At 41.7% G+C, this 15,248-nt stretch overlaps 1 protein-coding gene across 3 annotated transcripts in view; it reads left to right on the forward strand.

Moving 5' to 3' along the window:
- The first annotated feature begins 2,596 nt into the window (after positions 1-2,596).
- The window catches only part of LOC140906880 (hyaluronidase PH-20), a 48,338-nt gene continuing 35,686 nt past the window's right edge, over positions 2,597-15,248 (forward strand). For 2 of the 3 annotated variants that reach the window (XM_078851693.1, XM_078851695.1), the window contains exon 1: positions 12,444-12,553. The gene's annotated coding sequence lies outside the window, so the exon portion shown is untranslated. Of the gene's footprint in view, positions 2,696-12,443; positions 12,554-15,248 lie in introns of those variants that run through there. The other variant, XM_073331748.2, reaches the window with a different exon arrangement.

Consider the following 15,248-nt stretch of genomic DNA (forward strand, 5'->3'; position numbering starts at 1 on the left):
CCCCACACCTGCTGTTCGCCTCCTCACCTGCCCTTCGTGAGACTCCCCCCCCACCTGCTGCTCACCTCCTCACCCATCAGCTGTGAGACACTTCCCCGCTTGACTCCTCACGCCCCTACCCCCGCAGGCAGCAGGGACCACAGCAACAGGCAGTGAGGGCCTTGGGGAATGAGTGAAGCAGGAAGGGAAAGGGGCAGGGCCATCATGGCCAGGATTAACTCAGGGGCTTTAGGGCTGCAGCCCAGGGCCTCAGGCTAAGGGGAGCCCCGCACACCGAATGCAGCTCACTGCTTCTTTTCATCCGGCTCATGGCAAGTCTCTGTGCAGTGGGCTGGACACCAATCCCCTAGCCTTGCTCTTCCCCCAGCCCATGAGACTGGAGCCACAAGCACGGGCTCGCCAGCATGCCCTTGCGGCCCCTAGGTGAGGGGCGTTTAGAGAATCTCATTGCCACAAAATGTTATGAAGGACGAAAATATAACTTGGTTCAAAAAGGAATTAAATACGTTCATGGAGTCTAGGTCCATCAATGACTATTAGCCAAGTTGTTCAAGGACACAACCCCATGTTTTGAGGGTCCCAAACCTTCCAACTGCCAGAAGCTGGGACTGGATAACAAGGGATGAATCACCCCAAAATTGCCCTGTTCTGTTCATTCCCTCTGACGCATCTAGTAATGGCCACTGTCAGGAGCCATGATACTGAACTAGATGGACCATTGGTCTGACCCAGTATGGCTGTTCTTATTCTGTATCCTGAGTGACAGCTGGCAAGCATATGCATGTGTAAGAGCTTTGAATGTTTGCGGGTTTAGGCATTTTGCTATCACATCTCCTGCTTCACTGACCCAAATTCAATGTGCCCCAGTTGCTTTAGAGCCATAAATGACTCCACATTTATAGTGAAACATTCCTACTCTGATGCTCACCACTTTGCACTACATAAGATGAACTTTGTCTTGGCAAGAGTAAACCAGCAGGCAAATTTGCATGTTTAAACCCTTTTTCACTTGATAGAAATGTGTTTTGAAACATACAGCTACACTGATTTTATTTCTCTTCTGTGTATTTCTTGATTAGATACTTGCTTGTTTTGGTAGAGTCCTGTAGAATCCTTCTATATCCCCTCCATCGATGGAGCAGTGACTACCCCTTAGGCAAGGGAGGACTGACTGTGCCTTGCTCTGGGGCCTTAACTGCTCTGGGCATAGGCCTAAGCAGTAGGTAATGTAACAGGCTGTTTGTCTGCAGTCTATTAGCAGTTAGTCAATTTGTAGGTTATGCCTTACATTTTCTTGTTTGGGGGTGTACAGAGCTGCTCTCCTTCACCTTGGATAGAAGGGTCATCTCTCAAGCTGTTCTTTCAGTGGCCAATTTGTTCTTTGAACACACCCACCGATATTCCTCCATTTCTTCCTGGTCTCCGGCATAGTCCATCCTCATCATTGACTCTGGCAGCCCCTTAGGAGAACTGGCTCAGGCACTAATATTTCCATATGTTCATGTAATAGATGTGGGCCTGGCTGCACAGCCCCCTTTGCTTGGCTAAAGATACCACTGTTTCTACTCCCATCTGCCTGCCTTTCTTCCATGCAGCACCTTCCATGCTGCTCCTTCAGAGGGCTTCATAATAAATAAATAATAATAATAATAAATAAAGCACTCTGAAGATGAAAATGATATAAATGATTCAAACTATTCTGATCATTTACACACTAATTACTGTTTCAATATAATATTATATATAATACTGTATAATATAGTAAAGTCAAATTGATAAAGTCAACACAACACATTTTGACCTTTTCAAAACAAAACATTTTGATAATTTCCCATTGAAAATTTGTATGAAATTGATACTTTCCTGTAAAAAAAAATTCCAACATTGTCGAATCTGCGTTTTCTGATGCAAAAATCTTCTGTCTAAACATTTTTGACCAGCTCTTGTTCCAGCTGATTAGGTCATTTAAACGATTGATAAAAGTAGATGTTCTTTTCCCAGATCTTGGTCACTAAACATCTAAGCCTGCTATTCCCTACAGCTCATGGAAATATTTTAACTCTCAACATCTACCAGAAGACGTATCTGTTTGGTGTAATTATTCCTTTGATCCAATTACAAAGTATTTCTACCACTGGTCTTGTGGCAATTTGAACAGTCATGTTTCATTACATTCCTTACATTACAGTTAAAATATCTAGATTTAGAGACTGAACCTACTCCCATTAAAGTCGATGGCAAAATTTCCATTGACTTCAGTGGTGCAGGATCAAGCCCTTAGACAACTGCAGGCTCCTTTTTAGAATTAAAAATAAATGGCAAACAGCAACAAAAGTAAATAATTACATTACTCCCCCAGTACCTGAGTTAATTTAACCAGTTACAGGTGTCATTTTTTATGGTCCCTCTTCATCAGCTACCTGGAATTTTTATGGCTTTGCTATCTCTTGTTTCCCTCTCCTCCCATCTTTGGATTACTCCTCCTCTTTTTGCATACAGACCATAATTTTCTTTCCATGAGAACACCTGTGGCACAGTAGTGTTTTCTGATACCCACACCTCACACATCTCTCCTGCTCTGCCGTCTTCCAGTTTCCCTTGCACAGCTCACCTCAGAGCTGCTCACAGGAAAAAAAAACCCTTGGAAATTCCTTTACATGATTCTCTCCTGGAGACAGCCGGAGACATCTACAAGGTAAGTAAAAGCAGTTGAGCATCACAGTGGGCTTTCTGGGGTGACAGCAGTTCTCGTGGGGAATGTTGCAGAAACTTCTGAACAAATTTCATAAGTCATTTTGGGCCTTGGGTAACTTTAACAGTGACCAATCAGAAACAAACAAACAAAACTCTGTTTTACAGGGAAAGAAATACCACTGGAGAAAAATAATCTTAAACATATACTTAGGCTGAGGGAGAAGTCTGGGGAAATGTAATGCTGAAAGAGACCAAAGATCTCAGTGGCCAGCAAATTAGATAGAAGCTAGTTATGAGATGTGGCTGCAGAAAAGACCAATGCACATTATGGAGCAGGAAGGAGCAACTGCACTTGGCATACTGCATTCCATTCTGACTACCTCATTACCACAGAAAAAATAGAGGCAGTTCAGAGAAGAGCAAAGTAAATGACCAGAGCACTGGAGGGACCGGCTTGTAGGTAAAGATTAAGATGGCTTGTTCAGCAATGATTAAGGGGACAGGGGAACATAATAACAGACTACAAATAAATTATGAGCGTCAATGGCAAGAAGAGAGAGGAATTATTTACTGTGGTATATAGAGGGTATAGCTAGCTGAAATGGTATAAACATAGGAAAGGGAAAATTAGGGGAAATATTAGGGAAAACTTCCTGGCATGAGATGTATTATGCTGTAGATTAACATCCTATGGGAAGTGGTGGAAGACCAGGCTTTTGGGTCTTTGCAAACATTAGAAAGTATAATGTAGGGAATAATTCTGCACTGATAAGGAGATGGCTTATTAGGTTACCCAGTTTTTTTCTTCATCTAACATCTATGATGCTGTTGGCCATATTCAGAAGATGGATTTCCATTAACTGCACTGGGGTTGCACCTCTTTACAGCAGAGATTAATTTGGCAGCTTGATGCTATGAAAGGAAACAAAACTCTTTTAGTTAAATAAAATTTAAATCTTTGCCCAAATTCTTTCAGGTCAGTATAGGTGAGCTGGTTCTCTTGGGGTCCTATATACATTCTGTGGCTTCCTAGACTGTACATTGTGATTGTAGAACCCTAAAATATTAAATCAAATGTGTTCACCACTATCTATAAAGCAATTATTTGCAAAAAATGTCAGACAAACAATTTCAGGTCATCCATCTGAGACAGACTGAGCAGAAGTTAAAGTTGTTCTCCCTTCCTCTCTATACAGATGGTGAAAGTGAAGTACACAGTAAATCACCAGTTACACGTGCAACTAGATTTTCTGGGTCATAGCCTCAGCTGGCATAAGTACACAAGCAGAGAACCTAGGAAAAAAACATTTTCTATAATGCTCATATATGGTGAAGAAGTCAGTAACTAATGCTCTTGTATTATAAACAATAGCAGTACTTTACATAACCATTACCTCAAGAGTAGGTTAGTCACAGAGAAGGTTATAAAGGAGGGTAGCACAAGTGAAGCATAGAACCTGTTTGCTTTCCATACAGTTGGTCCAGAGTTCTGAGTTAAATTTTAAACAAAAAATCAATTGTTAAACTTTATTTCTGTAATAGCTGTCTGTGATCCACATGGGCGTACTCTGTTTCCAGCATTCCATAGTGTAAATTATTCTTTGGAGGAAGGGCTCAGCTGAATTTTCTTTGGAAGCTTGTCTGGCTTCTATTGTCTTGATGTGTTTCACTGAATTTTGAGATTAATGGTTCCAGAAAACAATTCACAGTTTTGCTAAGTATAACAGGGCAAATTTTATTCCTGTTTTGTGGTTACAATCTTTTATTGTGAGAAAGGCAGCACATTTACACTGCATTTCCAGGCATATGTTGGAAAAGGGACATATAGTACACAAGATAGTTTCTTCCTAGATACTTCAATACTCTGGATTGCTGTAGCACCCAATTCCTTTCTTGGAAGTGAATTAATTTAATGGTGACCAGTCATTGTGGTTTTTCTCCTTGAAGGATGGTTTGTAGGCTATATTTATGCTATCAGTCTGAATCTAGTTCTGCGAGGTCTCCTCCAGCCAGTGTCACGCTGAGAAGTTATTCAGCACCTACCGACACTGCTGAGATTCTGAAACTAGCTCTCTAGGTCTATTACTCTGTCCAATAAAGTTTGGAGTTTTAAAACTGTGAATTATTTATGTTACCACTGATCACTAACTTTCATCCTCTAGATCCTTTATTCTCCAAGAAGTGACTGCCACTCATTGCTGAATATTGCCAAGCTTGCTATGTAGACTTATAATGATCATGTTGCTGTCCTGTATTTGTTCTTTACAAATGTAACTTGCATTTTTAATCTCCTGCAGCAATATTTCAATAGCTATTTTATGCAGTTGGATCTAGTAGAGCCAATTTGGTATGGACAGAATTCCTGTTATTGCCTGGTGCAGCGCAGTCTTTGATTTTCATTTTGTTGATCTACCGTTTCATAGTGCCATTTGAGTTGATGATTTTTTATTTATCTTGATATAATTTTATTGAATTTTAGGATATACTATTAAGTATTCAACAATCTCGGGCTTGGCAAAAATTTATATGAGCTCCACTGGAGTCTTTCTGAGGGCTTGTCTACATTTAAAATGCTGTAGCATTAAAAGGGCATGACTGCCGCCTTCCACGCTGTTCCTTTGCACCACTGTCTATCTACTATCTGAAATAGCGGGGAAGGTAGGAGGCTCATGGAATTCATAGATTCCAAGGCTAGAAGGTTTCAGAGTAACAGCCGTGTTAGTCTGTATTCGCAAAAAGAAAAGGAGTACTTGTGGCATCTTAGAGACTAACCAATTTATTTAAGTGAGCTACAGCTCACTTCATCGGATGCATACCGTGGAAACTGCAGAAGACATTATATACACACAGAGACCATGAAACAATACCTCCTCCCACCCCACTGTCCTGCTGGTAATAGCTTATCTAAAGTAAAAAGAAAAGGAGTACTTGTGGCACCTTAGAGACTAACCAATTTATTTGAGCATGAGCTTAAGCTCATGCTCAAATAAATTGGTTAGTCTCTATGGTACTCCTTTTCTTTTTGCGAATGCAGACTAACACGGCTGTTACTCTGAAACTTATCTAAAGTGATCATCAAGTTGGGCCATTTCCAGCACAAATCCAGGTTTTCTCACCCTCCGCCCCTCCACATACAAACTCACTCTCCTGCTGGTAATAGCCCATCCAAAGTGACCACTCTTTTCACAATGTGTATGATAATCAAGTTGGGCCATTTCCTGCACAAATCCAGGTTCTCTCACTCCCTCACCCCCCTCCAAAAACCACACACACAAACTCACTCTCCTGCTGGTAATAGCTCATCCAAAGTGACCACTCTCCCTACAATGTGCATGATAATCAAGGTGAGCCATTTCCAGCACAAATCCAGGTTTTCTCACCCCCATACACACACAAACTCACTCTCCTGCTGGTAATAGCTTATCTAAAGTGATCATCAAGTTGGGCCATTTCCAGCACAAATCCAGGTTTTCTCACCCCCCAACCCCCATACACACACAAACTCACTCTCCTGCTGGTAATAGCTCATCCAAAGTGACCACTCTCTCTACAATGTGCATGGTAATCAAGGTGGGCCATTTCCAGCACAAATCCAGGCTTTCTCATTCCCCCCCCCCCCCCCGGAACACACACACACACACAAACACACACACAAACTCACTCTCCTGCTGGCAATAGCTCATCCAGACTGACCACTCTCCAAGTTTAAATCCAAGTTTAATCAGAACGTCTGTGGGGGGGGGTTAGGAAAAAACAAAGGGAAATAGGCTACCTTGCATAATGACTTAGCCACTCCCAGTCTCTATTTAAGCCTAAATTAATAGTATCCAATTTGCAAATAAATTCCAATTCAGCAGTTTCTCGCTGGAGTCTGGATTTGAAGTTATTTTGTTGTAAGGTAGCGACCTTCATGTCTGTGATTGCGTGACCAGAGAGATTGAAGTGTTCTCCGACTGGTTTATGAATGTTATAATTCTTGACATCTGATTTGTGTCCATTTATTCTTTTACGTAGAGACTGTCCAGTTTGACCAATGTACATGGCAGAGGGGCATTGCTGGCACATGATGGCATGTATCACATTGGTGGATGTGCAGGTAAACGAGCCTCTGATAGTGTGGCTGATGTGATTAGGCTCTGTGATGGTGTCCCCTGAATAGATATGTGGGCACAGTTGGCAACGGGCTTTGTTGCAAGGATAGGTTCCTGGGTTAGTGGTTCTGTTGTGTGGTATGTGGTTGTTGGTGAGTATTTGCTTCAGGTTGCGGGGCTGTCTGTAGGCAAGGACTGGCCTGTCTCCCAAGATTTGTGAGAGTGTTGGGTCATCCTTCAGGATAGGTTGTAGATCCTTAATAATGCATTGGAGGGGTTTTAGTTGGGGGCTGAAGGTGACGGCTAGTGGCGTTCTGTTATTTTCTTTGTTAGGCCTGTCCTGTAGTAGGTGACTTCTGGGTACTCTTCTGGCTCTGTCAATCTGTTTCTTCACTTCCGCAGGTGGGTATTGTAGTTGTAAGAATGCTTGATAGAGATCTTGTAGGTGTTTGTCTCTGTCTGAGGGGTTGGAGCAAATGCGGTTGTATCGCAGAGCTTGGCTGTAGGCGATGGATCGTGTGGTGTAGTCAGGGTGAAAGCTGGAGGCATGTAGGTAGGAATAGCGGTCAGTAGGTTACCGGTATAGGGTGGTGTTTATGTGACCATTGTTTATTAGCACTGTAGTGTCCAGGAAGTGGATCTCTTGTGTGGACTGGACCAGGCTGAGGTTGATGGTGGGATGGAAATTGTTAAAATCATGGTGGAATTCCTCAAGGACTTCTTTTCCATGGGTCCAGATGATGAAGATGTCATCAATATAGCCCATCTTTGTGTGGAATGTTGGTGTAGAGGGCTTCTACATCCATAGTGGCCAGGATGGTGTTATCAGGAAGATCACCGATGGATTGAAGTTTCCTCAGGAAGTCAGTGGTGTCTCGAAGGTAGCTGGGAGTGCTGGTAGCGTAGGGCCTGAGGAGGGAGTCTACATAGCCAGACAATCCTGCTGTCAGGGTGCCAATGCCTGAGATGATGTGGCGTCCAGGATTTCCAGGTTTATGGATCTTGGGTAGTAGATAGAATATCCCAGGTCGGGGTTCCAGGGGTGTGTCTGTGCGGATTTGATCTTGTGCTTTTTCAGGAAGTTTCTTGAGCAAATGCTGTAGTTGCTTTTGGTAACTCTCAGTGGGATCAAAGGGTAATGGCTTGTAGAAAGTGGTGTTGGAGAGCTGCCGAGCAGCCTCTTGTTCATATTCCGACCTATTCATGATGACAACAGCACCTCCTTTGTCAGCCTTTTTGATTATGATGTCAGAGTTGTTTCTGAGGCTGTGGATGGCATTGTGTTCCGCACGGCTGAGGTTATGGGGCAAGTGATGCTGCTTTTCCACAATTTCAGCCCGTGCACGTCGGCAGAAGCACTCTATGTAGCCTATGAAGGTCTGCTGTTTCGACCTTCAGGAGGAGTCCACCTAGAATCCTTCTTTTTGTAGTGTTGGTAGGGAGGCCTCTGTGGATTAGTATGTTGTTCAGAGGTATTTTGGAAATATTCCTTGAGTCGGAGATGTCGAAAATAGGATTCTAGGTCACCACAGAACTGTATCATGTTCATGGGGGTGGAGGGGCAGAAGGAGAGGCCCCGAGATAGGAGACCTGCTTCTGCTCGGCTGAGAGTATAGTTGGATAGGTTAACAATATTGCTGGGTGGGTTGAGGGAACCATTGCTGTGGCCCCTTGTAGTATGTAGTAGTTTAGAAAGTTTAGTGTCCTTTTTCTTTTGTAGAGAAGCAAAGTGTGTGTTGTAAATGGCTTGTCTAGTTTTAGTAAAATCCAGTCACGAGGAAGTTTGTGTGGAAGGGACACTTGTGATCATCTTGTCTGACCTCCTGCATAACACAAGCCATAGAAGTTCTCCAAAATAATTCCTAGAGCATTCCTCAAAGAACAACAGTTACTGTACAGATAGGTAACTTTATTTTCTTCATTAAGTGATTGTGCACATATACATGCCACTGTATGTGACTAGGGTTGCCAACTTTCTAATCACTCAAAACCAAACACTCTTGTCCCGCCTCTGCCTCACCCTTTCTTCAAGGCCTCGTCCCCCGCTCACTCCATCCCCCTCCCTCCATTGCTCACTCTCCCACACCCTCATTCACTTTCTCCAGGTTGGGGCAGGGGGTTGGGGAGGGGGTAAGGGGTCCAGCTGGGATTGCAGCCTCTGGGGTGGGGCCAGGGATGAAGGGTTTGGAGTGGGGGGGGGGGGAAGGGAGGGATTCAGGGCTGTGGCAGGGGGTTGAGGTGCAGGGGAGGGGACAGGCTCCAGGAGGGAGTTTGGGTGCAGGAGGGGAACTCAGGACTGGGGCAGGGGGTTGGGGTTCTGGCTCTGGGAGGGAGTAAGGATGCAGGAGGGGATTCCGACCTGGGGCTGGGGGTTTAGGTGCGGGAGGGATTGAGGGGTGCGGGCTCTGGCCTGAAGGCACTTACCTCAGGCAGCTCCTAGAAGTGGCCATCATGTCCAGCTCCTAGGTGGAGGGGTCAGGGGGCTCTGTGTGCTGCCCGCACTTGCAGGTGCCGTCCCCACAGCTCTCATTGGCTGTGGTTTCCAGCCAATAGGAGCTGCAGAGCTGATGTTTGGGGAAGGGGCAATGCATGGAGCCCCCATGGCCAGCCCTGCACCTAAGAGCCGGACATGCCAGCTGCTTCCAGGAGCTGTGCGGAGCCAAGGCAGGCATGGAGCATGCCTTAGTCCCTCTGTGCCACCAACCAGACTTTTACCGATCCAGTCAGCACCAGTGCTCACCGGAGCTGCCAGGGACCAAGTCCTTTTCGACTGGGCATTCTGGTAAAAAACCAGATGCCTGACAACCCTAGGGTGACTCATCAGCAATTCCAGCATTCTAACAGAATTAGAATTATATATGTTCAGATGTTCTTGTCAACTGCTGGAAATGGCCCACCTTGATTATCACTGCAGAAGGGTTCCCCACCCCACCCCGCTCTCCTGCTGGTAATAGCTCACCTTACCTGAACACTCTCATTACAGTGTGTATGGTAACACCCATTGTTTCATGTTCTCTGTGTATATAAATCTCCCCACTGTATTTTCCACTGAATGCATCCGATGAAGTGAGCTGTAGCTCACGAAAGCTTATGCTCAAATAAATTTGTTAGTCTCTAAAGTGCCACAAGTACTCCTTTTCTTTTTGTGGATACAGACTAACACAGCTGCTGTCTGAAACCTGTCATAATGCAAAAGATTCATAAAAGATTTTTTTCTGACCAGCACCACTGCAAACATTTTTCTGAGTTTCTGCCCACTGAATTTAGATGCCAAATGAACCCTGGAATATAATGTAAAACTCAGCAAGAACCATGAAATGTTGCATGTTTTCAGGTGAAAATATAAAATGTCTCAGGTTTATTCAGAACTTGTCCAGGCTGGTTCAATGCTCGGTACAAGTTCACTGAAAGGTTGATTAAGCATAGCAAATGTGGCTTGAGTTTCAGATACTGTTTGGAAAGTTTCACACAGCTCTGATTATAAACCCTCCAAAAATAATTAATGTCATAAGGATTAGTGTTTATAGTACTACCTTAAGAATGTGTTTCAGGCAAATTGTTTCCAGGCAACTCTTAAAACAAACCATTACTCACACAGAAGAATATATTTGTCCAGAGAGATAAGTCTCTATTGGTGCGGTTGTTAGAGACATTTAGAGAGATGTTTACCTTACTTATAATAAGGCAGAAATCTTCCCTTGTTTGTTAAGATTAAGATTAAGAGTGAGCTCTCTAGTAATTTGGGCCTGAATTTTCAAAAGTTTTCACTCATTTTGGGTGCCTCAGTTTCTGAGTGCTCAGTTTCAGACACCCACAGCTTGACTTTTAGAATGGCTGAACTGGTGTTGAGTGCCCTCTGGAAATATACCTGGCCAAAATTAGAGGGCTTCAGTAAATATATACTCCAGTTTTAAATAAAGCTGCAAGCAGTCATCAATGTTATTAATGTTCTTACATTTACTAAACAGACCAATGAATAGTGATGTTTCTTATCTGATGAAGTTTTATATGCATTGTTTTGTCTCCCATCCAAGTATTGATTCCATTGGATTCAGTGGAATAGTAATTATTTTCCAGAGGTATAGCTGAGCTCAGAATCTGGACCAATGCCTGCAGCAGGACTGCTCATGTGAGTAAGGCAAGCCAAGATTTGGCCCTATGAGCTTTTCACATGTACCAAAATTAGAAATATATTAAACGTAAATAAATAAAGTATTTTATGATCATTCTGTGGTTTTCCCCTTTGAAATCATTGGGAGTCTTTCTATTTACTTTAGTGGGCTTTTACACTATAAAAAAAATCTACAAAGTTTATAAATCGATGAATGTGGAAATCCAAAGAGAATTGTATGAAGTCAGTCAAAACTAAAATCCCATCTGGGAACAAAATTAAAATGTTATAGTAGCTTATTGAACTTGGAAGATGAACCTGTGGAGTTTGGTAGGCTTTGAAATGGACTATGTGAAGGAAGACAAAAGAACTCAACAACATTATTCTAGTTTTGTTAGTTCACTTAAGTGATATGACTGTGTCTAGACTAGATTTTCCCTTCTAAAATATCCCAAGGTTGCTAACACCAGTGCAGCTCCACCAGTGATAGTAAAATGGGATCACTAGTGTAGACAAGACTCCAGCAACTGGCAGTGTTTCTATGGCTTAGTCTATACCTAAAACTTAGTCTGGCCTAGCCACATAGCTCAAGGGTGTGAAAATCTCAAAACCTCCCCCCCCCGCCCCCCGAGAGATGTAATTAAGCCCCAGTATAGACACCACTAGGTTGATGAAAGAATTCTTTCATTGATGTAGCTACCGTCTCTTAAAGGATGGATTTACTACAATGATGAAAACCCCTTTCCATCACTGAAACATGTGTCTACATTAGAATGCTACAGAGACATAATTGCAGTGCTGGAGTATTTGTAGTGTAGACACAAATTTTTATCACCATCTTTTCTAGACTTGCATTTATGTCATCTAAATCTGACCAGTGCAAGTCTAGAAAAGACGGTGATAAAAATGACAGTGACAACTATCATCTTAAGAATTCCTACTGTTGCTACCACTTGTGGTGCTGCATCAGTATTAGGAATGATTGGAAATTTTAGGGGGGAAAACTCGAGCGTAGACAAGACTTCAGAGTAGTGATCTGATCTGTAACTTATATTTGGACTTGGTTTATCTTAAAAATAATAAACTGATGAAAGAAATGAGAGTATTCTCTAAGACCAAAAAGCAGCTAGCCTTCGGAATCAAGACAGGACAGTGGGGAGGTTTTAAAGTAATATTCTTATACTTTGATTACCATAATGGAAAATGTGTTTCAGAGTAACTCTGGGGGCATTCTTCCAAAAAAAAGATAACATGGGTAAAATCTGCAGAAAATGCATAGGTCAGTATTATATAGGTATTCATGTTTTCCTATCCTAATAATTGCCACTGACATAGTTCAATGTGTCTTCAAAGCACCGTACAAACATTTCCCCCTGTGGAAGTAGCAGCAGGTAATTAAGTGGGTGGAGGAGGGAAAGAGCAAGGTGAACATTAACTGATTCCAATCAGACTCTTGCAAAACCTAACATGAGTTTTTAGATGACTATGAAATTGAACAGGCTCTCAGCGTGGTAATTTTGAGCTGAGCATAAGGAAGCTATGACTAAAAGGCAAATACAGCTGGCTGCTGTATTGAAATGGATGTGAGTCCCACCAGGTATTTGAAGGGACCTAACGTTGTGAGGCTTCTGGATAACTTTGTAATGCTGTTATGTGGGTACGTGCTTTTCTTACTAAAGGTATCAAGTATTTTCCTTGTGCAAAATGTGTGTCTTATCATAATGATTTTTAAAGTTTTACCAGATTCAAAAAGTCTTAAATATTTTGAAAACAATTAATTTCACAATCCTTCCCAGAGAAACTAAAATGAGAGAGGAAATCCAGCAGTGAGTGTTGATTTCTAATCTTCTTCCATTAAATTCCTTTTTAAACTTAACTTGGTAAAATTTAACTAAAAATCATTGTGACATGAGAGGAACAGATGTTTCCCAACATTGTTAGCAGTGTTTTTCTCCTTTTGGAAAGAACAGGTGTAGCATGAAGTAAGCATCAGATTTATCCTCTGTTACAGGATGTCCTGAATTTGTAAGGGATGCACTAGAGCTGTGGGCCTAAATCTTTTTCCACAAAAAAATTTGCAAATTTGGAGCAACATGAATTGTTTTGGTTGGGGAAAAAAACTAAAAGAAATTCCCAAAGAGTTAAAATATTTTGCTTTGACATTTTTGAAATACAACATTTTGAATTTTTGATCTGAAATGACCTTTTGTTTCAAAATTTACTTCAATTTTATTTTAAAAATTATAAAATGTTTTCTTTTTTTAAAAAAGCAAAACATAATGTTTCTTTTTATTTTGAGGTCCAAGTGTTTCATTCAACCCTAAATAAATATTTTGGTTTGCCAAAAATTTCAAATGGAGTGGCCAGTGAACTGAAAAATCAGTTATTCACAGAGCTCAATGATACAAACAGGCTAGTGGGTCTTGCCCCTCTAATTACATTGATCTTGTCTGTTGCAACCTTCATACACAAACATCTCACAAACATTGCCCCTTCCTGCCCTAATAAAAACCCCCATCACAATACGAAAGAAATGTGGTGTATTGCAATCCCAAATAGTGTTTTATCTTTATGCCTTACCGTTATCTCCTCCACCTCACACTTCTGTTCGTGTGACACACAGTGGTCCAATTACACGTTATTAGGCTAGCAAGTTCAGATCCATATTATTGGCCTCTCATTACAAAAGAGGAAGGAGCTAAATGGATCAGCATTTCTGTATTTTACTCAACCATTTCAGAAATTCTCATATTGTCTTCATATGGAGAAATTCACAGTGGAACCAAGCATAGAGTAAACTGAAATACACTCATTTGAGAACTATCAAAAATCCCCTCTAGAAATTCCATTCATATGTTGCAAAGAATTAAACTACCAGAAATCAAATGCAATCAGAATACAGGATTCTCACTGAAATTGACATTTCCCAAAGCTATTTTCCAGGGCCTAAAAAAAATTGGGCAATTCTGTATTAAAATGCAGTGTGGTTTTTATAAAGTATATTAGTGTTTTAGTAATAGGCACAATAAATAACACATGTAATCTGAGAATCAGCATCTCATTCTCTAGTGACCCTTTAAGTTTGTTTTGGGACTAGTATGTTAAGCTCTGTGAAGTTCTTGTATCTCTTTAATATGTAGATGTATTGCTTGGGAAGATTCTTACTGTATCTTTGCTGCTTTGCAATCCAAATGGCCTGTCACTTTTGCTACTGTCAGAATCCTTTTTTCACGGGCACTGTTTCACAAACAGCTGAAACAATTCTGGAGGTAGTTTATAAAGCAGATTTTCTAAGAGGTAATATTCTAACTGCATAAGCAGAGCAGAGGTGCATTAGTATTAGTCCTGGCTCAGAACCAGTCTTTCCATCCCATGAAAAAATGTGAAGTTTTCCAAGAATGTTCACCCTGGGTTGTGCAGCCCAGAGAGCCAGCTGTTCAGGGAGTCAGGGAGCTGACCCAAATTTCCATTCACCTCTAATTAGTATATTTCTCCAGCAACCTCTTTGTAGAGATAGGTTTATGAAAGATCGTGATTTGGAGTCGCTCCCTGACAAGGGACTGCATTGTGAGTGTGTGCATTTGGAGATGTGCCCTGGAGGTAGGGGTTCAGAACACCATATGGCTGTATGCAGCAGTTCAACCGATATGCTCTCTGGTTTGTTTTCTGAACGTTTTATTCCTTTTTCATTCATTGGTTTGTTATTTAATGCACCCCAAGATGGTTACATGGTGCCAGAGTTACTGAATGAGGAGGAAACTGCAGTCATCTTGAAGTTAACTCCTGTGTTTGCAATGGGAAGCAGAGATAAAGGGAGGCACCAGAGAAGCATGCGGAGTCCAGGCACAGAGACTTTTGCATGTATCTGGTGAGCACAGTAGCATCTTGACTAGCTTAAATAGAGGGGAAAAGCCAAAAATAGATGTGTTGCAACCTCCATCCAGTCTGCAGTTGTCAGACAGTAATTTTTTTAAAAAAGCAAAACATAAAAACTGGAACTGGAAAAACTGGAAAAAAATCAGAGATTTGAATTGTATTTAGCAGCCACAGGGGCACAGGAGAAAAATGATAAAGTGAAATCATCTATCTTTTTGCATATTGTTGGGGAGGAAGCATTGGATATTTATAACAACTTTAAGTTTGAAGAAGGGGAAAGCATGAAGTTAAGTAAAATACTGACTAAATTTGAGGAACATTGCATGCCAAAAAGGGATGAAACCTTAGAGAGAGACAATTTTTTTTACATGCATACAAAAAATTGATGACACCATAGAGCAATATGTTACAGAATTAAGGAAACTCAGTAAAACCTGTGACTTTGGTACAGACAGTCACAGGGAAGGTGTGGATCA

The sequence above is a fragment of the Lepidochelys kempii genome, chromosome 1 (genome assembly GCF_965140285.1).
Source record: "Lepidochelys kempii isolate rLepKem1 chromosome 1, rLepKem1.hap1, whole genome shotgun sequence".
Taxonomy (NCBI): domain Eukaryota; kingdom Metazoa; phylum Chordata; order Testudines; family Cheloniidae; genus Lepidochelys; species Lepidochelys kempii.